We start from the raw sequence: 13,296 nt of genomic DNA, 5'->3' as shown, positions 1-13,296 counted from the left end.
CTTCTAGACTGTAAGCCCACTGTTGGGTGGGGACAGTCTCTATATGTTGCCAACTTGTACTTCCCAAGCGCTTAGTACAGTGCTCTGCACACAGTAAACTCTCAATAAATACGATTGATTGATTGATTGATTGAAAATACGGTTCAAGACTAATTGATTGATAGTAAATTATTCTGTGTCAATGTAGCCCAGCAAGCTAGAAAGCCCGTAAGGGCAGGGATTCCAACCTTTCCCGCTATTTGTTTTCTCCCAGCATTTGGGAAAAATCACTTACAGCGAGGAATTGCTGATAGTGCCAGTGGCGGTCCAAAGCTGGTCACAGTCTCTGAGCTCTGCCCTTCATTTAGCCTCTGCAAGGGATTCTGGGACCCAAGGAAGGCCAAATTGACTTCCACAGTGCTGGAGCAACGTAGCCTGGCGGGTAGTTGGCGTGGTAGCGTGGTTTGAGGAGGACGACGGAGACATGTGAGATGGTTGAGGGTTACTGAGCTGGAAAACACCTCCCCTCCTGTTAGCACCCCTACCCCACTGGGAGAGGCACTCATTGTCTGAACCCCAATTTAGGCCCCAGATTGGCTCCATCTCTTCAATCCTCATCTTGGTCCCCCTGTTTCTCCAACCCACTTACCCCCGTTCACTCTCACCAGGGCAGCGTGAAGCTGGGGGTCGCTGACCTCTGCAGAGCTGGGCTTGTCACCTCTTTCACCTCAGACTCTTGGGTTCAGTCAGCCAGGTCCCTCTCTGCTCTCCCTCAGACCTCGAGACGCTCTCCAGACGGCCTCTGTCCCTGTAGATAAAGCTGCTCAGGAGCTGCTCTGAAGGAATCGCTAGAGGATGGCTTGGGGCCCTGCAGAGGGGCCCGGTCGCCGCAGCATCAACCATGGTGCCGGCCCTCGGGATTCCTGTGGAAAAAGTGGCATCTGCATCCCAGCGTCCCAACGCTTCCTGTTTTCAACGACAGTCTTTGGCCACTGTGAATGGCTTCACCTTTGTCTAATTCACAATCTGAGACACTCAATCTGTCAGTCAATCAACCAATTTAAACTTTTTCTTGTGGTCTTTGTGAAGCGCTTACTGTATGTCAGGCACTATTCTAAGTGCCGAAGTTTGTACAAGCTAATCAGCTTGGACAGATTCCATGTTCCCCGTGGGGTTCACATCTCAATTCCCATTTCACAGATGAGGGAACTGAAGCACAGAGAGCTGAAGCAAACTTGCCTAAGATCACACAGCAGACATGTGGTGGAACCGAAATCAGAATCCATGTCCATCTCAGGCCCTTGCTCTACCCACTAGGCAAGGCTGCTTCTTCTGACTTGTCCTGATTGCAAATCCACTGAAGCTCTGTTCATACTGACTAAAGAAACTATACACTTAAATCAAGCGTTCTTCCAATTTCTCATCTTTCCCTTCTCTCCTTCCTCCTCTAGGTAATTTATTCTGTGTATCACTCTCCCCCATTAGACCATAATCTCCTGGAGAGCAGGAAGAATGCAATTATATCTCTTTTCAACTCTCCTGAGAGCTTATTACAGTGCTTTGCACCCAGGATGTGGTCATTAAATGCCATTGAAAATAATAATATTAATAATTATGATCTTTTTTAAGTGCTTACTATGTGCCAAGCACTCTTCTATGTGCTGTAGTAGTTACAAGATTAGATGCAGCCCCTGCACCACGCTGGGATCACAGTCTCAATCCCCATTTTACAAATGAGGTCACGGAGGCTCAGAGAAGTGAAGTGACTTGCCCAAAGTCACAGGGAAGACACGTAGCATAACAGGGATTAGAACCTGCTACCTCTGACTCCCATGTCCGGGCTCTGGATGGATGGATGGATAGATGGATGGACGGATAGATGAATGGTTGGGAGGATGGATGGATGGAAGGAAGGAATGATGGATTGAAGTGAGAAGATGGCTTTGACAAGACAGATGCAGCTGCAGTCATCCTTTCTTCCCTTCTCCCATACCACCTCCCATTTTCCAACTTTCTTTCCCACCCCCCAGAGTCATGCTAAGGGGCTTAACATTATATTTTCATAGTTATTACTAATAATGATATCATTATTGTGTTTACTAAACGATTGTGTGGCTAAATTGTTCCACGTGTTAGAGTAGAAACAAAAGAATCAGTTCGGACACAATTCCTGTCCCACAGGGACTCAGGGTATAAGATGAAGAGAGATCCTAGGAATGTTAAGTCACTGCCCCTAGGTCACAAAACAGGCCACTAGCAGAGCTGGCATCAGAAGTCAAGTCTCAATCAATCAATCAATTACATTTATTGAGCATTTACTCTGGGCCCAGCACCGTAATAAGCACTTGGAAAAGTTCAATATTCCAGAGTTGGTAGACACATTCCTTTCCCACAATGAGCTTACAGTCTTGAGCGATTCTTTAAGGCTATGATTTAATTAAAAACAATTATGGTATTTGTTAAGCACTTGCTATGTGCCAAGCACTGTACTAAACACTGGGGTAGATACAAGGTAATCGGGTTGTCCTAAGTGGGGTTCACAGACTTAATCCCCATTTTACAGATGAGGTAACTGATGTTTGGAGAAATAAAGTTGTTCTCCCATGGTCTCACAAACGACAAGTGGCAGAGCAGGGATTAGAATGGCCCCCAAACAGGATTTACTTGGGAGAGTTCAGTTTAACAGAGTTGTTAAACACATTCCCTGCCTACAATGAGTTTAGAGTCTAGAGGGACTCCACTTCCTTTAGGCCATGATGCCTCACCAAAACTGGATAGTCAATCCTACTTCAGTCTTAGCTGCCTCCCACCCAGACTTTGACAATTCATCGACGTCCAGCGTTTTCTGTGAGCCCCTGAAGGACAGTTGAGTATTTGGCTAGGTCCAAGGGCAATTCCTTGGTCAAGTGGTGGTGTGAGATTATTTGCACAAGGAAGGAGACATTTTGTCCCAGAGTAGAGGTTGGGTGAGTGACCCTTTTAGGATCCTGCCCATGGTGACCTTCATTTCCTATTTCCTCAGGGTGTAGATGGGGAGGTTTAGGGCGGGGGGCACTACCGTATAGAACACGGACACCAGCAGGTCCAGTACTGAGGGGGAATCTGAGGGTGGCTTCAAGTAAGCAAATAAAGAAGTCATGTCAAAGAGAGTGATGGCAACGAGGTGAGGCAGGAAGTTAAATAAAGCTTTGGCCCGTCCCTCGGCGGCAGGCATCCTTAGCACGTCCTGGATAATATGAGATTATGATGAGAATGAAGCAGACGAAACCTAACACTAGCTCGGCAGTGACGCTCACATCGACGACGACATGGTCGTCGGAGCAGGTGATATGCAGCAGAGAGGGGACGTCACACAAAAACTGCTGGATGACGTTGAACACGCAGAAGGACAGGGAGAAGGTCGGAGCTGAAAACAAGACTCCAAACAGGCCCCCACTGTCCCATGAGGCGGCCTCCATCTTCCCACAGGCCATTCTGTTCATGATGACCTCGTAGTGCAGGGGGAGGCAGATGGAGGTGTAGTGGTCAAAGGACATCACTGTGAGGGCAAAATATTCTGAACCTTCAAAGAAAATCACCAGACAGACCGATACTGCACAGCTTAGGAAGGAGATTTCTCTACGGTCGGTCAGGAAGTTGTGGGTGGATTTGGCGGCGGTGACGGAGATGTAGCAGAGGTCGAGGACAGACAGGTTCCTGAGGAAGAAGTACATGAGAGTGTGGATGCCCCGATCGAGGTCGGTGATGGGGACAATGAGGAGATTCCCCGTCAGGGTCGCCAGGTAGAGCAGGAGGAACAGTGTGGCATGGACCAGCTGCAGCTCCCGGATCTCCGAAAAACCCAGCAGGAGGAAACACATCACCGCGGAGACAATGGACATTTTGGGGAGGCAGCATTGACTTTCTGCAGTGGATGTGGGAAAAACCAAAGTTAGAGTCCATTGCTGGGATGAGTGAAGAAACTGACAGGACATTTGCTAGTGATTCTCTAAGGAAAGGAGGCAGTTACTGGATTTAAAATAATCTTTGAGTGCATTATCCTGCAGGGATAAGGAAAGATCCAGATTTTCACAATATTTTGGTCGATTTAAAAGGAATTCCTGAGTTGGTCTCCCCTCCGCCACCCCAACAGAGTTGGTAGACACATTCTCTGCCCACATCGAGTTTACTGTCTGAAGGGAGATCTTTTTCTATCTTCGTCTTCAACCCTCTCCACTCCCTGAACTAGTTCCCTGCTTCCATTACCCAATACCTTGCATGCACACAGATAAATACACAAACATACTCAGCTTCTAGCACAGGGAACCTGATTGCAGCAGCTCCTGTAAAGTGGAAACTGAATTCGCTCAGTAATTTTTATTGAGCTCTTACTTTGTGCAGAACACTGTATTTAATGCTGGGGAGAGTACAACAGAATACTAAACAGACACAGCTCCTGCCCACCACGAGTTTACAGTATAGAGGAATAATGCATTGCAGTTGGGTTGATTTCAGTGAACGTTTTATCACGGGATTCAGTACCATCCACCTGTTCTAATTCTACTCTTCATTACCCGCTTTCTTCATCCAACCCTCCAAAAAAGGAACCTTTCTTACCGTGACTCGCTTTCGATGCTTTATCATAACACCTCTGGCTCCCATCCCTTTCTTTGGTCTGGAAATGCACCCTTTTCAATACCCCAGCCCAAGATATGCCAGCCTCAAAAACCCTCTGGAATTCCACCTTCTCAAGGAGAATTTAGCTAATTCACTTCTTTCCACCATCTGTCAGTGACCATCTCCAGACTTAATGCATCTGCAGACTCCCAGGATATTGCTACTTTAGCTTCTTACTGCTATTTTATTTAGGCTCAATAATCTAGGCTGTAAGATCCTTGAGAAAACATTTCTACCAACTCTTATATATTGTATTCCTCTAAGCATTTAGTACAGTGCTCTGCACACGGTAAGTGCTCAATAAATGTCTCCGATTGGTTGACTGATCCATGCCTGCTTCACCCCTAGATAGTGAGCTCCTTGTGGGCAGGGAACATGTCAACAAACTCTTTTTTAGGGTACTCTCCTCAGCACTTAGAATAGCGCTCTGCACACATTAAGCACTAAAAAATATGACTATCAAGCACTAAGAATAATAATGATAATAATGATAGTATGTGTTAAGCGCTATGTCCCACGCACTGTTCTAAGCGCTGGGGGAGATATAAGGTAATCAGGTTGTCCCACCTGTGGCTCACAATCTTAATCCCCACTTTACAGATGAGGTAACCGAGGCCCAGAGATGTGAAGTGACATGCCTGAAGTCACACAGCTGACAAGTGGTGGAGCTGGGATTTGAACCTACGACCTCTGACTCCCACCCCCATGCTCTTTCCAGTAAACGAGGCTGCTACTCATCCGCATATCCATTGTTCCATTCTTTTGTCCTCCCAGTTGTAAGTGACATTTTGCCTATATAAACTATTAGATTGGGAAGTCTTTGAGGGCAGGGATCATGACTTTTACCTCTCTTTTTACCGTATTTCTTAAGTTCTCATTATGTGCCAGGCACTTTACTAAGCTATGGCGTGAATATAAGAAAATTAGGTTGGATCCAGTCCCCGCCCAACACAGGGCTCATAGTCTCAGTCCCCATGTTACAAATGAGGGAACTGAGGCACGGAGAAGAGAAGTAACTTGCCCCAAATCCTTCAGAAGAGAAGCAGCCCTGCCCAGTGGAAAGAGCACGGGTCTGGGCTCTAATTCCAGCTCTGACAATTGCTTGCTGTGTGACCTTGGGTAAGGTACTTATCTTCTCTGTGCCTCAGTTCTTCTATTCTCCCTCCTGCTCAGACTGTGAGCCCCTTGAGGTACAGGGATTGTGTCCAACCTGATTAACTTGCCCAGTGCTTAGAACAATGTGTGAAACATAGTAAGCACATAACAAATACCATTAAAAAAGGAAAAAGAGGTGGAGCCGTTATTAGAACTCAACTGCACTGACTTGCAGCCCATGCTCTTTCTGCTAGGACACACTGCTTCTCTATTGCAGTGTGGGTAGGGTTAGGTAGGGACTGTCTCTATATGTTGCCAACTTGTACTTCCCAAGCACTTAGTACAGTGCTCTGCATACAGTAAGCGCTCAATAAATACGATTGATTGATTGATTGATCTTACATCTGCCCAAGATTTGGTGAGGGACGTCCTGTGAGGAGAAATTGGTGGTGAAATATCTGGCTGGTGCAGTTTCATTAATTCCCTCTTGTCCCAGCCCGGAGGGTTGAGCGGATGGTTGAAGTCACCACGGCAAGGGGATGACGCCATGCCATAATGCCTTAGCCCGGCAGCCATGGTAACCGGGGTTTTGGGGGTGAATGGAGAGGACCAAGGGACTACCGTAGGGGCAAGGTTTTCTCTCTGCTTGTGTATGCAGCCCAGGTACCAGCTCCACCCTGGGCCCTGGGCATGAACGTCTTCCCAGAGTGACCCTCTCACTCACATTGATTTGCGTGATGGTCTCTCCCTATTTATCCCCAACCCCGGTCACTCTCACTGGACCAGTGTGGGATTAAGGGACCCCTGAAACTCTCTAGGCTGGGCTGTTTCCCGTCTCTCCTCTGACTCCTGGATGCAGCGGCCACGTGGAGACAGCGAGGAGCCATCAGCCTCTCTCTGCTCTCCCGCGAACACTGACATGTGCTTTCCAGGCAGGGCCACTGTTCCCTTAGGTAAAGCCACCGCTGCTCAGAGGAGGATCCCCGGAGGACCGGATCACGGCGGCTCGTCTCTACGGTCTTTGAATCCCCACATAGATGAGGATCCGGTGATGGCACCTATCTGTAGGGTTCCACGGCAACAGTATCTTAACGGTTCCCGCAGTTAGTGACCATCTGGGTCAACGGTTGGGCGCTTCAGCTTCTTTTTTTCTTCAATGGTACCTGTTAAGAGCTTATTATGTGCCAGGCACTGTACTAAATCCTAGGATTCGATACAAGCTCATCATGTTGGACATAATCCCTTTCCCACATGGGGCTCACAATTTCAACCCCCATTTAACAGATGAGGGAACTGAAGACCAGAGAAGTGAAGATACTTGCCCAAGGTCAAGCATCAGAAAGGTACAGATCCAAGATTAAAACCCAGGTCATTCTGACTCCCAGGTCCATGCTGTATTGACTAGGCCACGCTGCTTCTCTGAGTTTCATCTTGTTCATGACCTCAAACAATCAATCGGTCATTTAATCATTTGTATTTTCTGACCTCTTTTTTAAATGGCATTTATTAAGCGTTTACTATGTGCAGAGCACTGTTCTAACGTCTTCTGATGGAAAAACTAGAGTGAACGAGAAATGACTCTCAATCCATCCTAAAACCCTCCCCCGGGCTGGCTTGGGGGATTAACCCAGAGAAGCATCATGAGAAGCAGCGTAGCTTAATGGCAAGACCCCGGGCTTGGGAGTCAGAAGACATGGGTTCTATTCCCGGCTCCATCACCTGTCTACTGTGTGACCTTCGGCAAGCCATTTAATTTCTCTGTGCCTCAGTTACCTCATCTGGAAAATGGAGATTAAGACTGTGAATCCGAGGTGGGACAACCTGATCATGTTGTACCTAACCTAGCACTTAGAACAGTGCTTGATGCATAGTAAGCACTTAACATATGCAATCGTTATCATTGTTATTATTATTATCAGTTTGTGGGGGTTATGGGTTCTGAGAACGGGGTGATGGGAGGGAATCACTGATACTGATACTGAATGGGTATACACGACGATAAAATTCCTGGTTTCAGAAGAAATAGGTTGTAGCCTAGGGCTCGTCCGCTTCTACCTCAGAGCTGAGACACTGTACCAAAATGGGGTGAGGCGATCACTGCATTTTCTCCTCTGAATGGCCACTTTCAAAATATCTCAGTGATGGAAAATGGAGAAATGATCTGCCAGTCCATATTTCCTCCTACCCACTTCCAGTCCATCAGAGCACAGCTTTCCCCATCCTTAATGCCCTCTGTCACGTCACCACTTCCACGATACCTCGCACGATTAATTTTTCTTCTCCCTAAGTCATCTTCACCCAACTACCAATCAGCATCTTAGGCCAATTTTCCATTTTAGCACTCACACCCACCATTATAGCTTTATACATAGTGGCTTTGATAAAACGTACTCTTTGAGCAAATAGTCATCTATTTACCATTCTTTCCATTCTCTTCTTCGTCCTCTCATTAATTGATTCTGTGTCTATCTCCCTTATTAAATTTTATGCTCTTGGAAAGCAGTGATGGTGTATAATTTATATTGATGCCCCTGAACTGTTCACTACAGTACTTTACACCCAGGATGCATTTAACAAATATCATTGATAGATGAATACATGGGGGGGTTGTTGGATGGATGGTGGAAGGGTGGGTGGGTAGATGGATTGATAGATGGCTGGCTGTATGGGTGGATTGTTTACTGTGTAACCTTAGGCAAGGCATTTCACTTCTCTGTGCCTCAGTAACCTCATCTGTAAAATGGGGATTGAGACTGTGATCCCCACGTGGGACTGTGTAAACCCTGATTAGCTTGTATCTGCCCCAGCACTTAGTACAGTGTCTGAAACATAGTAAGCGCTTGACAAATACCACTATTATTATTACTATGGATAGATGGTTGGGTGGACGGTTGAGTGGATGGATGGATGGATGGATGGATGGATGGATGGATGGATGAATGAATGAATTAATGGATGGACAGACAGATGGGTTAACAGACAGACAGTTGGACGGATGGATGGTAGGACAGACGGATGGATGGATGAAAAAGGAAACATAAATTTTGTCCTTTAGATGACTTCCACATCTTTTGGACCGTGCTGGGGGTGCCGACCGCCGAGGGCCGGGCCAAAGCCTTCTCCACCTTGCTGCCCCACTTCGCCATTGTCACCCTTTTCATCACTTCCGGCTCCTCTGCTTACTTGAAGCTGATATCTGACTCCCCCTCAGCGCTGGAACTGACGCTGTCTGTGTTTTTATTATGTCGTGCCCCCCACCCTGAACCCCCTCAGCCTGAGAAATCGGCACGTGAAGGCGGTGATTGAAAAAACGGTTAGGGCAGAAGCCGCCCCAAGGAACTTTCCATTACATTGTCAACTCCTTGGGAGCAGGCATGCTCTCGACAGCAGATGCCCCGAAATAAAAACAAAAATAATAATTAATTACTGTATTAGTTAAGCGCTTACTGTGTGCCAATCACTGTTCTAAGCGCTGGGTAGATACAAGGTAGTCAGGTTGGCCCTCAAGGGGCTCACAATCTCAATCCCCATTTTGCAGATGAAGTAACTGAGGCACAGAGACGTTAAGTGGCTTGCCCAAGGTCACACAGCAGGCAAGTGACGGAGTCGGGAACAGAACCCACGTCCTCTGACTCCCAAGTCCAAACTTATTCGCCTAAACCACATTGCTTCTCGTGAAATTCATTCATTCAATCGTATTTATTGAGCATTTACTGTGTGCAGAGCACTGTACTAAGCGCTTGGGAGAGTACAATATAATACCTATGCCCAATACAACCCCTTATTGACACCCATGCCCATCACCCCCGTCAGCTGCTCCGGACATTTAACTCCCTCCTCAAGTCCCCTGTTCCTCCCCCTCCTCCATCCCTCACACCCAACGATCTGGCCATTTATTTCATTAGGAAAATTAACTCCATCAGGTCTGAGCTCCCTAAAGTAATCCCTTCCTCTTCTCCACCCCGCCCCCGCCCAATCTTCTCTTCTACTTTCCCATTCTTCCCAGCAGTATCTTCAGAGGAGATCTCCTCCTTTCTCTCAAGTGTCACCCCATCCACCTGTGCTTCGGACCCCATTCCCTCCTTAACCTCTCACCTCTCACCCCTTCCCTCCTCCCCTCCTTAACTTCCATCTTCAACGGCTTACTCTCCGATGCCTTCTTCCCCTCATCCTTCAAATATGCCCACGTCTCCCCCATTCTAAACAAACCCTCTCTTGACCCCACGTCCCTTTTTAGTTATCGTCCTATTTCCCTCCTACCCTTCCTTTCCAAACTCCTAGAACAGGTCGTCTACACTCGCTGCATCAAATTTCTCGACTCCCACTCCCTTCTTGACCTCCTCCAATCTGGCTTCCGTCCCCTACACTTCACCCAAACTGCCCTCTCAAAGGTCACCAATGACCTCCTTCTTTCCAAATCTAATGACTACTACTCTATCCTAATCCTCCTCGACCTCTCAGCTACCTTTGAAGCTTTGGACCATCTCCTTCACCTCAACACATTATCCAACCGTGGCTTCACGGACTCCATTCTCTCCTGGTTCTCCTCTTATGTTTATGGCCATACATTCTCAGTCTCCTTCATAGGCTCCTTCTCCCCCTCCCATCTCCTTACTTTAGAGGTTCCTCAAGGGCCAGTTCTTGGTCCCCTTCTGTTCTCTATCCACACTCACTCCCTTGTGAGCTCGTTTGCTCCCACGGCTTCAACAATCATCCCTATGCTGATGACACCCAAATCTACATCTCTGCCCCTGCTCCCTCTCCCTCCCTTCAGTCTCGTATCTCCTCCTGCCTTCAAGACATCTCCATCTGGATGTTTGCCCGCCATCTAAAACTCGAAATGTCCAAGACTGAACTCCGTATTTTCCCTCCCAAAGCTTGCCCTCTCCCTGACTTTCCCATCACTGTAGACGGCGCTACCATCCTTCCCGTTTCACAAGCCCGCAACCTTGGTGTCATCTTCGACTCTGCTCTCTCGCATCCAATCCGTCACTAAAACCTGCAGGTCTCACCTTCACAACATCGCCACGATCCGCCCTTTCCTGTCCATCCAAACCGCTACCCTGCTCGTTCAATCTCTTGTCCTATCCCGACTAGATTACTGCATCAGCCTCCTCTCTGATCTCCCATCGTCCTGTCTCTCCCCACTTCAGTCTATACTTCACGCTGCTGCCCGGATCATCATTGTGCAGAAACGCTCTGGGCATGTTACTCCCTTCCTCAAAAATCTCCAGTGGCTACCAGTCAACCTATGCATCAGGCAAAAACTCCTCACTCTCGGCTTCTAGGCTCTCCATCTTCTCACCCTCTCCTACCTCACCTCCCTTCTTTCCTTCTACAGCCCAGCCCCACCCTCCGCTCCCTATCCCCCCGTCCTACCTCCTTTCCCTCCCCACAGCACCTATATATATGTTTGTACAGATTTATTACTCTATTTTACTTGTACGTGTATACTATTCTATTTATTTATTTTATTTTGTTAATATGTTTTATTTTGTTGTCTGTCTCCCCCTTCTAGACTGTGAGCCCGCTGTTGGGTAGGGACCGTCTCTATGTGTTGCCAACTTGTATTTTCCAAGCATTTAGTACAGTGCTCTGCACACAGTAAGCCCTCAGTAAATATGATTGAATGAATGAATGAATGAATGAATGAATGTATATAAGAGCAAACAGGCACATTCGCTGCCGGACCTGGATCCTAATTCTGGCTCCATCACTTGTCTGCTGGGTGGTCTTGGGGAAGTCACTTAGCTTCTCTATGCCTCGGTTTCCACACTCGTAGAACAGGGATTCAATGCCTTTCCTCCCTCCCCCTTAGGCTGTGAGCTCCCTGTAGCAGGAGAAGGACGGTGTTTGACCTGATTACCCTGTATCTACACCAATGCATAGCACAGTGCTTGGCTCAGAGTAAGTGCTTAACAAATACATTCAAAACCCTTGTTGTCCTAGTCTGTTGCTTACCGATCTTCATGACCCAGCAGCAGAATGGCATAGTGGATAGAGCACAAGCCTTGGAGTCAGAAGGTCATGGGTCCTAATCCCCACTCTGCCACTTGTCTGCTGCGTAACGTTGGGCAAGTCATTTAACTTCTCTGGGACTCAGTCCAACGTCGCCCCCCAGTTCTTCTGTGACCTCCGCTCCTTGTTGAAGATCACCCGCTCTGAGGACCACGTCACCATCAATGCGTGTGTGACTACCGGGGTTGTGTTCGTTTTCGTCTGCTTTGTCTCCATCATGGCCTCGTATGAGCACATCTTCTGGGCCAAGCTGAGGACGCCGGCCTCCGAGGATCGGGCCAAAGCCTTCTCCACCTGTCTGCCCCACGTCCCCGTGGTGATTTCATTCATCTCCACGGGAACTATCGCCCACATTAAGCCACCCTCAGACACTTCCTCGACGCTGGACTTGCTGGTGTCCTTGTTCTACAGCGTGATGATCCGTTCCCTGAACGCCCTCCTCTACAGCCAGAGAAACTGGGACGTGAAGGCCGCCCTGGAAAACGTCCTGAGGTGAAAATTCTTCATGTAGAATGGAATGCCTCTAGCCTGTTAAAAGTGGAAGATATCACTGACTCTATCCACAAATTAATCAGCAGTATTTATTGAGTGCTTGCTGTATGGAAAGCACTCTACTAAGCATAAATCCATTGGAGGACAGAGATATGTGCAATCTGAAGATTTTGGCACCTCGATAATCAATTAATCATATTTATTGAGTGCTTTCATTTTTTTAAATGACATTTGTTAAACGCTTACTATGTGCCAAGCTCTGCTCTAAGCACGAGGGTAAATACAAGCTACTCATGTTGGACACAGGCCAGTGTCCCACACAGGGCTCACAGTCTTAATCCCCATTGGACAGATGAGTTAACTGAGGCATGGAGGTGTTAAATGGCTTGCCCAAAATCTCACGGCAGACAAATTGCAGAGCCGGAATTAGAACCCTTGTCCGCTGCCATATTTATTGAGTGCTGACTGTGTACCAAGCACTGTACAAAAAATAATACCCTCCTGCAAGATTAGGATAGATAGTGGTAGACAGGGAACACATCTATCACCTCTATTGTAATGTCTTCTCCAAAGCGCTTAGTAGAGTGCTCTGCACACAACAAGCACCTAATAAATACTATTGATTGACTGATTTCAGTAGTACAATTCATGCCTCGATCTTGTCTATCTCACCGTCAACTCCTTGTCCATATCCTACCTCTGGCCTAGAACACCCGCCCCGTTCATAACTGACAGATCACCACTCTCTCCATCTTCAAAGCCTCATTTAAATCCCATCTCCTCCGAAAGGCCTTCCCCGACTAAGCTCTTATTCCTCCTGATCCTTCTCCCCTCTTAAACATCTCTGCACTTGGATCTGTGACCTTTGAGCATTTGATATTCCTTTACTCTTGTTGAGCAGTGGACTAAAACCCAGCCCACAAACTTCACTCCTCTAACGCCAACCTTCTTACTATACCTCTATTGTACTCTCCCAAGGGTTTAGTACAGTTCTCTGCACACAATAAGTACTCAAATAGTATTAACTGATGTTGTTAGGCTATTTTAAGTGCTTAT

The sequence above is a fragment of the Tachyglossus aculeatus genome, unplaced genomic scaffold (genome assembly GCF_015852505.1).
Source record: "Tachyglossus aculeatus isolate mTacAcu1 unplaced genomic scaffold, mTacAcu1.pri scaffold_100_arrow_ctg1, whole genome shotgun sequence".
Taxonomy (NCBI): Eukaryota; Metazoa; Chordata; class Mammalia; order Monotremata; family Tachyglossidae; genus Tachyglossus; species Tachyglossus aculeatus.
The sequence above is the reverse complement of the archived record's forward strand: the minus strand, read 5'-3'. Positions refer to the sequence as shown.